Genomic DNA, 13344 nt, shown 5'->3' with positions numbered 1-13344 from the left:
CTACTGGATTCCTCACCACCAAGAAACAAGTTTGACTTATATATTCTTTTCACACATATTTGTTATCAGCTGATTTTTGTTTCCAATTTCTGGGACACATTGATTCACTTTATTTTAGATAAATCACTGGTTTGAATAACTTTGACATTTTTATTTTTTATCATTTTTTCAGATTGTTTTTTTTTATATTTATTACATTTTTACATTTTTTTGCACGTGTAAGTTTTCACTATTTTCACTTTTTGAGCAGTTGCAACTAGCTCACAGATTCACACACAATGAACACTGCAGGTCCCAAGGGGGAATAATAGCAACACACTGGTTGAAACTAGCAAGAAGTTTTAGATAAGTGGCTTTAAACCCGCTGAGTCAGGTCCCAAACACCTCACCATTATATTCACATCACCACTGTGAGGTAGCAGGCCACAGTCAATTTATCAACACAACCCTTTATTAGCATTAATCAGTTTATGAACTGATGACTATAAGTTTTTTAAGTATTTAAGCATTTTAAGAATTTGAGTTTTTTAAACCAATTGTATATGATTATGTTTATTGTGGAACCACAATTTTATTGTATGTAATAAATATCTGTTTTTATTCCTTTATCTAAGGGTACCTAATTTATATATTGCCTTGCCCATTTTGAGGCGCTTTAAACATACCCCATACAAACCAATTCATCTTAGGCTGGCTAGGTAGCCACTGTTCAGAGTCACAAGCATTTAAGTCTCAGGCGCTTGATCTACCACACTATTCTTGCCACTATCCCGGTGGTGGGCCAGGTGCTGGGGTCTAGAGTCAAGAGGAACCTGAAGTCGGCTTCTCAGTTCCCAGAGGCGGTGCAGGAGAAATTAGGTAAGGAGGTAGCTTTGGGCTGGGTTGCGGGCCCCTTTCCAGACTTGCCTATTCCAGTTTTGGTAATATCTCCGCTGGGGGTGGTTCACAAAAAGGAGACTGGTAAGTTCAGATTGATACAGCACCTATCCTAAAGAGAACTCAGTGAATGATGCTATCCCTCCGGAATTGAGTTCAGTGCACTACCAGTCGTTTAACAATGCGCTGGACATAGTGCGGGGAGTTTGGCCTGGAGCCTTAATGGCGAAATTGAACATTGAGTCTGCATTCCGCCTACTTCCCATTCACCCATTTTCCTTCAGGTTGATGGGGTGCTGGTTTGAGGATGCCTATTACGTGGACCGCTGTCTATCCATCGGTTGCTCCTTATCCTGTGCCTACTTCGAAGCATACAGCTCATTTCTGCACTGGGCAGTAGCTTCAGCCTCAGGTAAAGACAAGATTGCCCATTACTTGGATGATTTCCTGTTGGTAGAAGCCCCCAGTACAAAGGAATGTGCCTCCTTGATGTACGTCATGAGGTTCCTGATGGCCAGGTTTGGGGTCCCATTAGCAGAGGACAAAACAGAAGGTCTGTTTACTTGTCTAACGTTCCAGGATATCGAGATCGACTCAGTGGCAATGGAATGCAGGTTACCCAGAGATAAGGTGAGTAGGATGTTGGAAACCATTAGGGCAATTGCCCCATCGACCTCGTGTTCACTGAAGGAGTTGCAATCACTTCTAGGCCTTCTAAACTTTGCAGGGAGAGTCATCACATGGGGCAGGATTTTCCGGAAAAGATTGGAGAGGCAACTGGGAGGTGGAAAGAAGGCAACTTCATGCATTAGAATCACAAGGGAGTTAGTAGCTGACCTACAGGTATGGGAGAGGTTCTTACAGGACTTCAATAGCATATGCATGTGGAGAGGTGATCCAGTGTTGATTCAAACACTGCACCTTTTCACGGATGTGGCTGGAGCATCCGGATATGGTGCATATTTTGATGGAGAGGTGGCCGCCTGATTGGCCTGAGACCGGACTCACGCACAACCTATGCTTCCTGGAGTTGTTTCCAATTATAGTAGCTGTTAAACTATGGGGACACCTTTTCCACGACCGGGCTGTGATTTTCTGGATGGACAATCTCAGTGTGGTTTTTGCCATTAATAGACTTTCAGCCTCATCGCCTGTGGTGGTGGTGCATTACCTGAGGCACTTGGTGTTGAGATGCCTGCAATTGAATATCAACTTCAGAGCTCGCCATGTACCCGGGGTTCAGAATATAGTTGCAGATGCTTTATCTCGCTTTCAGTGGGAGGCTTTCAGGGCCACTGCTTTGGCAGCGGCTGCTAATGGTCTTCCTTGCCCCTCCTTTTTGTGGCAGATGGGGAAGGATTGCAGCGGCTGATTCCTCTAATCCACGCTTCCCTGGCACCGGCTATTTGAACGGCTTACGTGAGGTACTGGAGCGAATGGGTGAGTTTTTGTGATCACCATGGATTTCCTTCATGTGAGGGTGAGCAACACTTCCTACTTCAGTGGCTCGCTGAGCTGAGAGGTAAGCAGGTGACAAAGCGGGCAGTGGTTTCCAGGCTTTCGGTGGTTTCTTTCTTTTGCAGGCTGTACGCTTTCCAGAACGCGTCTACACTTTCCAGGACGCATCGCATACCTTCCTCATCCGTCAGATAGTGCGAAGCTGGGGGCATATGGAAGTTCCACGTAGAGACAGCAGGGAACCAATTACGGCGGACCGATTAGTCAAGTTGCTGGAAGTATTGCCGGCAATTTGTTCCTCTCCCTTCGAGGTCAGGCTTTTCGGGGCATTCCATGGGGTGTTGAGAGTGGGAGAGTTGGTCCCGCCTTCTAAAGCAGCAGTAAGAGGGGGTATCAAGCATGACCACATTCGGTTGACGGATGACTCGGTTCTGCTGTTTATCCCAAAGTCTAAGACAGACCAGGATGGACGTGGGCCTGGCTTTCCCTTCCAGGGCAACCAGGAGTGGCTTGCTGTCCTCGGCAGCTGGTGTCCTCTTACATGGAAATATGACCAGGAGGATCTTCCAGTTTTTTTATTCACGCGCATGGGGATCCGTTGTCGCGTTTTCAATTTAGGAGGATATTGGGGAGAGTGGCTCAATGGGCTGGCCTTGACTCCTCGTGCATTGCACAACATTCCTTCAGGGTAGGGGTGTCCACAACAGCAGTGGAGTTAGGTTGGACCGCATTCATTCATTAGGGTGTTGGAGATCACAACGGTATAGATCTTACCTCAGGCCGTTGCAATTATAGTTGTTAAAAGTGGCAAACAATAATGGGGTTACCCACATGGTAAGGTGTTTGGTGAAGGAGGGTATGGGTTCTGGCTATGTCATTTGTTTTACAGGCACACGTCCATGTCCTGTTCAGGTGTGGATTGTAGGCCATTCCTATGTACACTGGGCTTCTATTCAAGCTGTGATTATGCCAGGAGGACAACAGCTAGGATTCCCATAGTCCACGGCTGTGATACGTTAGTTAGGGTGCAGGGGTTTGTTCTGGGCAGATCTGCCTGCATTGCTACAGGATGCAGCTAGGAGGTAGGAAAACCCCCACATCCTGATCTTGCATGCAGGCGGCAATGATCTAGGGGCCATCCCTACATTAGATTTCATCAGGGCAATGCAGGCCGATCTATGACAGTTTAAACTCTGGTTTCCAAGTGTACGAATTGGGTGGTCGAATGTGATCCCTAGATTGAGGTGGAGACACATGTTGTGTCATAAGGCAGCTTTTGAGGTCCACAAAAAGATTAACAGGGACATGAGGAAATTAGTAAGGGACCTTGATGGTTTTGTAATTGAGCATGGGAACATTTCAGCAGCCAATAAAGGTTTATACAGGCAGGATGGGGTTCATTTAGAACCGGTAGGAGTTGACCTATTCCTTCAGAACATCAGGCAGGCGTTACTCCTAAGATTGTAGTGAGGTGGCGGCAAGAGTCTGTCTCTTGTGGCAGGTGGTCAGGATCATGACTGCAGGCTGTAAGGAGGTTAGAGTGATGGCCATTGCAGTCAGGGTGACATACAAGCAATTTGGTAAATCTTTCTTGCGCTGCTCATTTTAAAGGTAAGCTAAATCTCCTTTGATATTCCCCCTTTGAATATCACTTCGTGGTGGACAGAAAAGAAAAAGTGGTAGGATAAAAAGCGCAAATGGGGGGGGCGGAGCTAGCAGCCCATCATGGAGGTTGTGATTCTGTGAGCTCCGTAGCTGACAGGACTTATAGGCGATCATATCTCGCCCATCCTGGGTCTAACACTGCAGGAACCAAAGCTCTAACACAGCTAAAGACTTTGAGCTGTGATCCGGCGGCAAAAAACAAAGCGGCTGGTCGGAACGCCGCGATATTAAAGGAGGTGACGGTTGCGCCATTGAGGCCTACTAAGCTGCCTGACATTCACCGGAGCCCACCTGGAGGCATAAGAACGCAGGAACTTCTGACTGGTATAGTAATTACATACCGCACACCACAGGCAAGCTTACCCATACACCACCTGATACTCCTTTATAGCTTAAGCAGCCGCCTGGATGATCAGGCAAATAGATTAATATGCCCAGCGTAGAACAGAGACCTACATCTACTCCCTTTGCTACAGTGTAAGAAGTATGGCAGCAGATGAAACAAGCCGAGCGGATAATCATGCAAAGCTCTAAATCCCATATATGACAAAAACAGGCATCACAGAATAGAACAGGGCCAAATTAAAGCGGTCTGACGAACAAGCCCTGATCCCTTAAATATATAGCACTTGTGCCTTTTCTAGTGGGGCCTATATAACTGGTGCAGCGTACATTGGCATAAGATGTCAGTCAAGAAACCACACAAGCCACCTAAAGGACTTAAAGCAAACAAAGGGAATCAGGAAAATAAAATGGCCTTGAAAGACTTTTTTAAGCCAATGGAGGCCACGGGTCCCCCTCAAGCAAACACACAAAATAATACAAGCAACTCTGAGGATTCTGTACACTCATCGACCTGTAATGAACATCAAAGACCCCTGACAAAAGCAGACCTCAATTCTCTGCCCACCAAAGAGGACTTCGCTGCACTTATAACTAATGTAGGCCAGCTGATAAAAGACGGGCTTAAAGAAGTCCGTAAGGATATAAATGAGCTAGGTAGTAGAGTGGAATATCTAGAAGAAGGCTCTGAATATATGGCTACAGAATATGAACTAATGTCCAGGCAGCTAAATCAGCAACACTCCACAATAGATAGCCTACAAACGCATATTGAAGATCTAGTCAACAGGGGCAGGAGGCAGAACCTGCGGATCAGAGGGATCCCTGAAAGTATCCTACAGCAAAACCTTGATGAATACTTGCAAAAGCTTTTTTCGTCAATATTGGGATTAGACCAAACAGACCATCTGCCACTAGACAGAGCACACAGAGCGCTCAGACCTATGCCTAGGGACACAGACCCACCTAGGGATGTTATCCTAAAGTTCCAACTTTATAAAGATAAGGAAAAAGTCCTCGCAGCTGCTAGGAAGTCCCAACACCATGACTTTGAAGGGAAACAGATCCAGATTTACGCAGATCTTAGCCCTATAACGCTTGCAAAAAGAAGGGAGACCAGATTTTTGACCCAGCATTTACAGTCATTAAAAATCCAATATAGATGGGGGTTCCCCTTCAGCCTGCGGGTTACCAGAGGGACACAAACCTTCACATACAGAAACAGTGATGACTTGGAGGATTTCTGCAAGGCCCTTAATATTCCTCCTCCATCGCTTCCAAGACTACGGGAGGAGATGGGGGAGCCCGCAACTTTGGACAAAACTCAATCAAAGACACAAAGACCACGTTGGACCAAGGTCAGCAGGAAAAGGAACAGACTTGGATCTGATGCCACGAAAGAAGCTACCTTCTCCCAACCAGATACCTGAAAGCATAAAACAAACTGTCTAAGGAAACCTGTATCTCAAAGAAACCTGTCTACTTAATGTGGTGGACATTTTTTGCCCTACCGGGGACATAAGTTTGTATCTTAAATTCATTAGATCATTATTCTATACCTAGGCGGACGGATGCAGCATATAACAGATGTCTCTTAAAGACTAGCATTCGCAAAAGTTTTATATGTTATTTGTTAGTTAAATGTTAAATGTTTTACTACACAGTAAAAAATCATATTTTAGTTCTTATCTCTGCTGGATTTTAACATTATCCTGCAACTATTAGCACAGTTGCTACTACGTTAAAGGTTACCCATGACTTAGAAACGTTTATTAATGCCTTTAGTCCTGTATATGGCTCTTAAGAACAGAGCTATTAGCAAACCCTATACACAGTTATTTCATGTATCATAGCGTAGCTTTCTCATTGTTGATAATTATGCACAGTGCATGTACAGTTATGTTATGCTTTTTATTTTTCTTTAATTTTAATTTTTCTCTTCTTTTTCTTACTTTCTGGCAGCTATATACCCCTCCTCCTTCCCAAACCATCTCACCCTCCTTATCCCCTGCCTTATGTCCTGATGGGAGTTCCTACGGAGAGCCCGCAACCTGTAAGTCCTCTTTTACGCATACTACACTCGAGGAATTCTTCCCCAGTGAATATAGTAAGGTAGGCCTACCTATGCACACATCTAAAGCACCCAAACCTATAAAGAAAGTACATTATGACCCTCCCTAGACTGAAAATATTGTCCCAAAATGTTAAGGGACTCAACTCGCCCACAAAAACATCTATTGCTCTTAATTGGTTCCATAAACACGAGGGAGATATAGTGTTCTTGCAGGAGACGCATTTTATACAAACGCAACCCCCTAAATGCTCATCCAGACAATACCCGGTCGGCTATTTCAGCCATAACACTGAAAAGAAAAATGGGGTGGGTATACTGCTGCATAGAAGACTCCCCTTTCAGCTTAGTTCCCGGCACTCCGATAGCGAAGGCAGGATGCTAATTTTGGTAGGCACATTATATAACCAACATGTCACTCTGGTAAATTTGTATGCTCCCAATAGGGGTCAAGCTAAGTTTATAAAGAAATCCCTAGACACTCTAGCACCACTCGCAAAGGGAATCGTTCTTTTGGCAGGTGATTTCAACGTGGCCCTATCCCCGAAACTTGATTGTTCACATGATCGTAGTAGTGTTCCACAATCAACACTGCAAAGCATTAATTCTAATTTGAAAACACATTCTTTTATAGATGTATGGAGGCAGCTTCACCCGAATAGAAAGGAATTCACTTTTTACTCACATCCACAAAAAACCTCATCGAGGCTTGACTATTTTTTCCTAAACCAACTTAGCCTACACTTAGCAGACTCAGCGTTTATCTCACCAACACCCTGGTCAGACCATTCCATGTTAAACTTAGAATTGCTATGGCCATCGGCACCTTTAACTCAATACTGCTGGAGACTAGATGAAACTATGCTTAGAAATCCTCTTATAGCTGATAAGGTTCTCAAAGCACTCTCAGAGTATTTTACCCACAACCAAAGCGATTCTGTTAGCTCAAGAATAATCTGGGAGGCCCATAAGGCAGTTATCAGAGGGGAGTTCCTGAAACATAAGGCATACCTAACAAAATCTAGAAGACAGGAGTATGACAGCCTCTTAAATAGACTGAAGGAGTTAGATTACAGACATAGTGGTTCTGCTCTTGACACAGCCATACTTGACGATCTGACTAAAGCTAGATCCGAGCTAAACTCATTTTTAACTAAGGATGCACTGAAGAAAGCTTTTTATATGAAAAAAATGTACTTTACTGAGGGCAACAGGTCAGGTAAACTATTAGCTAGAGCTCTGAGACAAAGAACGCTTAACTCATTCATTCATAGATTATCTAGTCCCGAAGGCGGGGACATCACAGATAGCAAAGGGATAGCAGTCATATTTAAGAAGTATTATCATTCACTATACAACCTCCCGTCAGTAGATACTCCACTAGACGTCCAAATGATGGAGTCATATGTCACGAACGCCAACCTTCCTACCCTATCAAAAGCAGAATCAGACGCTCTAGATGCGCCAATAACACTATCAGAGGTCCTACATGTGATTAAGTCCCTCCCTTCACACAAAAGCCCAGGCCCAGACGGGTTCTCTAACCAATATTACAAAAACTTTAGACAAGTTTTAGCGCCACACTTAGTAAAAGTTTTTCAAGACATAGATAAAGATGACGGTTACTATTCGCAGGACATGCTATCCCCTCACGTCACTCTTATCCATAAACCAGGCAAAACACCAACAGACCCTGGAAGCTACCGCCCCATTTCCCTTATAAACTCAGATGCAAAAATATATGCCAAAATACTAGCGAATAGACTGAACAAATTCTTGCCACAGCTTATTCACGTAGACCAGGCTGGCTTTGTTCCGTGTCGGGAGACCAGGGATAACACCATCAGAACTCTCCATCTGATAGATCATGCCCACAGCTCAGGACAGGAGATGGTGCTGGTCTCTACCGACGCGGAGAAAGCTTTCGACCGGATTAATTGGACATACCTTAAGTCAGCACTGAGAGGATTCGGGGTGGGAGACCTCATGATAAAGAGAATTTTTAGTCTATATAGTGACCCTGTTGCTAAAATAAAGGTCAACGGGGTCATTTCGGAGTCGTTTCTCATTAAGAATGGTACTAGACAAGGGTGCCCACTCTCGCCCTTGCTATTTTCCATGGCTATGGAACCCTTAGCGCAGCATATTAGACAAAACCAGACAATTAAGGGGGTTACCATAGGACCCAATGACTATAAAATTAGCCTTTACGCAGACGATATTCTTCTGACCCTTACTAACCCCGCCAGCTCATTACCCCCTCTCCTGCAGGAGTTCAAAAAATTTGGCAAGCTATCCCACTTCCTTATCAATAATCAAAAATCAAACGTCCTAAACATCAATATGAACCCGCAGAAATTCGCAGACCTGTCTCAGATCTGCCCTTACCAGCTACAGAAGCAACACATCAAGTATCTAGGGATTAACTTAACACCCAGACTTGCCTCCGTTTTCCAATCCAACTATGTCCCATTGCTCAAGAACATCCAAAAAGACTGCCAGACTTGGCAACAAAAACCCTTCTCATGGTGGGGGAGAATTCAGATAGTCAAGATGACTATCCTACCGCGAATCCTATATGTGCTACAGACAGTCCCTATCCATTTACCTAACTCCTACTTAACCCAGTTACAGACAGCCTTAAATAGGTTTGTATGGAACAGGCAAAAACCTAGGGTAGCCCGTAACATTTTATACAGATCTAGGCAAAATGGGGGTCTAGGCATGCCACACATACTACGGTTTTATCAAGCTAATGTACTGCAGCGTATACTAGATTGGCACACGAGGAAAGAGGATAAAGCTTGGATACCTTTGGATTCCCATATCCTTCAGTCACCTGAGTTAGGCCCCTTATGCTGGCTTCCTTCTAAGTATAGACCCAACCGAGCCAGAATGTCTCCACTCTACAGACACATCTTCTCAACTTGGGATAACACCATTAAACGGGTCCCCGGAATCTCCACCCCTTTCTCCCCCATGTCTCCGATTTATCAAAACACAGAACTGCTGGCGAACCTATACACATCTAATAGTAATACAAGCTTTGCAGACTTAGGCCTTTCTTCCCCGGTGGCAGACTTAATGCAGCAGGGAAAGTTAAGACCATTATGTGACCTTGCGGACACTTTAGGAGGGGTTTATACCAATTGGTTAAAATACCGACAACTTCAGAATCTACTAAGACTCTCCCCTCACAGATCTTCCTTTCAGAGACAGTTGACACGTTTCGAGGGCCTTTGTAAACAGGGAAAAGCTTTGAGAGGTTCATTAGCTTTAGCTAAGAAGACAATTGAGGGTCTACTATATAGGGAATTACCAGGATACACCAGAAGCTGGCAGAGAGAGTTAGCAGATGAGATCCACCCAGACAAATGGACTAGGCTTTTTGAACTCACACACAAATCATCCACTTCTACACAAATTTTAGAAATTAATTATAAAATCATGTCAAGATGGTACCTCACACCAGTGAGATTACAACAGATTTATGGTACAGCGTCCTGCCTTTGCTGGAGGGGGTGCGGGGAGGCTGGAACACTATTGCATATCTGGTGGTCTTGTCCCAGATTACGGGGCTTCGGGACATCAATTGAAAGACTTTTAGGAATATTGTGGAACCCTACATTTAGACTCACTTCATCCTCTGTATTATTTAACGATAGGCCTAAGGACGGCTGTAAAATTAGATTACTTCTTTTCCAAATTTGCCTTAATGGAGCGAAATCCCTTATAGCTAGGAACTGGAAGTCAGTAGTAATCCCTACAATAACAGAATGGAAACTACGGACCCATGAATTAATCCTATTAGAGGAAAATGCATACCTTAAAACGGGAAGAGCTGACACTATCCATAATGTAAAGTTTTACTGGGAGATGATCACTGCGAACGCTGATAACACCAGAGGATAAGAGAACAGGGATCCCCTTCCCCCTCTCAAAATATGTTGTCAAGTGGTGATCAGCAGTTAAAGCTACGCGTTTCAGCCATGTAGTTGGTCTTTTTCAAGCTATACCTCGATAGCTTGGGGATGCCCTGACTGGTTGACGGCAGGCAGAGAACTCCCTAAGCTATAAGTTGTGTTGAGCAGTAGCGGCTTGTGGGTTATTAAAATGGGGGTTCACAATTTATATATATATACACACACACACACATACACACAAACATATATATATATATATATATATATATATACATACACACATACACACACACACACGAGCACACACATATATACTTATATACACATAGACACATATATATATATACACATATATATACATATATATATATATATATATATATATATATATATATATATATATATATATATATATATATATATTGAAATTGTTTTCAGTGATCAATGTTAGTATTGAAAATTAGAAGCCTTGTATAGTGAGGTCCCATTACAAGCCATAAAGCCATAAAAAAATCATAACATTTTAATACCAAGATACTTTAAACAACATATGAAAAGTGATCATTATAAATTATATATGTAATAGAAACCCCCATAAAAACTGCATTCATAAATAATATCAATTACCTACCCTGAATCCCTGTGAATAAATTACACAAACCAGATAGTGTAACCATCAATACAGCCACCCTGCAACAAAAGGGTTAAACTGGGAGTGTGTCTCTGACACTGAGGATAATGTATTTCCTCTTTAGGATGTTGGTAAACGTGTGGAGGGCATTGAGAGAGATGCAGTAATTAGGGAGGTCAAGGCTGATACACAGGTTCTCCCTACAGCTGGGGAAGGGGAGGGGGTAGACTGGAGGCACATGGTAACACTCAGTAAACATAGAGCTGCTTGGTGGTTATAACTGCTCTCTGGCTGCATAGTGACTGCTGATACATGCAGCTAAGCTTAGCTAATCTACAAAGAATCCTCTCACTATCACAGCAGACGATAGTCATAAATCACTTGCACAGTCTGTAGTTGCAGTCACAAAGCAGAAGCCAGGAACAGATGAACCACGGGGCCCCACACCAGCTTTCCAAAGCTTGCAAAGTAACTGCCTAACAAAGTAATTTTTAAAAGCAGCACATGAATCACTTAATTACACACATAGCAGGCTTTCTTAACTTTTATTTTCAGCAGCTCCACTCCATTCTCAATTTCTACTCTGGGACTCTGTGTGTCTCCCCTCAGCCCTCCCGATGCACTGTCACCTGACCTCCTGCATTGGCAAATTTCTGCCCCTGCTATTGCAGTCAGAACAAAGCTCAGAGTCAGAACAATGCTCAGAACACTCTGTCCTCCTACCAATTCGGCAGCCGCAGCATACACAGTGTAGACAATAAGGAAAAGCCCTTGAAGCACCATCCCAGCCTGCAAATAATGTGTGCAACCCACGGCACACACAGCAGCAGCGTCTGTCATATTGTTGTAATGTTCCTGAGTACTGAGACGCTGCTGTGCATTGCACACATTATTTGCAGGCAGGGATGTACTTCATGGGCTTCGTTTCACTTAAATTATTAAACAATACTGGAGGATAGCATGCAACTTACGTTTGAAGCGGCGAGCGGCCGCTCCCAACCACCTCAGCTGACAGCTGCTCACATACAGTAAAATCCACAGTCATGGTCCCTCCTCCTAATTCCCGCTCTAAACTGGTGCGCACTTTGCCAACTAACTAAATAAAAAATATGCATGCTCTCCCCAAACTGCCACTTTAATAAAAATAAAGATTTTTCTGGCCCGTTGATGTGGGGGAGGAGCCGCGATGACCTATCCGGCATCGTGGTGCAGCCTATCAGAGCACAGGCTGAACTTCTCATGAACATGTCCCTCCCCACTCGCACAGTTCATCCTGTGCGATTAAGCATCAATACGGAATCGCTTGGAGGCTGGCCCAGATGCCTGCAGTGAACATAGACATCACTGACAGGCTTGATATAGGGCTCTACCGCACGTGCGATTTAAAAAAAACAACACAACACACATAAATTTTTTTTTTTTTTTTTTTAAAAACATCAGAATTTTATTTTTTGGGGTTAAAAATAAAATATAATTTTTCCAATGGGGGCTATTGGAAAAAATATATTTTATTCAGCATACATTTGTTTTTTCTCAGAATCTCAGGGGGGCACGTGCGGGAGTGCACAAATGGAGGAGCCTCCATTGGCGTTGAGCTATCTTCGCCTTTGGTCTGCAGCAGTGGCCCCTGTCCATTTTCTAGAAGGGGTTATATAATTAGTTATCTAGGCCCCTAATGCCGCCACCCATGTATGCCTAACGTATATCAGTTACCATGGCTGGGCAATAATAAATACAACCCACAGGTTTCACCAACCTATTGTGTTGAGTCTTTATTGATCAAAAAGGTATTTATGTTAAGCTGTTAAGCTAAGTTATTGAGTTATTTATTTATTTGTTATGGTCAACTACTCAGGAAAAGTATGGCATTTAATCTCTTAAGAAAGTACTGGGCGCCTAGCCTGGAGCATAACTAAGGGTGAAGGCCTGGTTGAGTGAGTGCTGATGCCGTCTGTGTTAATGTTTACAATGTTGCATTGTGTGGGGGAGGGATTTACTCACCCTTTATATGGGATGTGCAGGGAGTCAACTTCCTCTTTGTTCCTGTGGATCTCTGGAAGTTTTTTCCCCACCCTCCCTTTCCTGTTGTAAAATGTTATGTTTATGTAAAGGCGGAAATCGATTCATTTTGTGTCTCTTTATGAGACTCAATAGGTGTCTGAGGCAGGAAGAGGGTTACTCAAACTACTTCCTTAAGTCCAAGGACGGTAATGCTGGACCTACAGGTTTGGAGTTTCCATTGATTGCACCCTAGTCTGGCGGTGGTCAGGATCATGGCTGCAGGCTGTAAGGAAGGTTAGAGTGACGGCCATTGCAGTCAGGGTGACGTCACCAGGCTTGGTAGCTTTGGGGTGCCCTGACTGGTAGACGGCGGCCGA

This window comes from Bombina bombina, chromosome 7, assembly GCF_027579735.1.
Source record: "Bombina bombina isolate aBomBom1 chromosome 7, aBomBom1.pri, whole genome shotgun sequence".
In the NCBI taxonomy this organism is placed as follows: domain Eukaryota; kingdom Metazoa; phylum Chordata; class Amphibia; order Anura; family Bombinatoridae; genus Bombina; species Bombina bombina.
The sequence above is the reverse complement of the archived record's forward strand: the minus strand, read 5'-3'. Positions refer to the sequence as shown.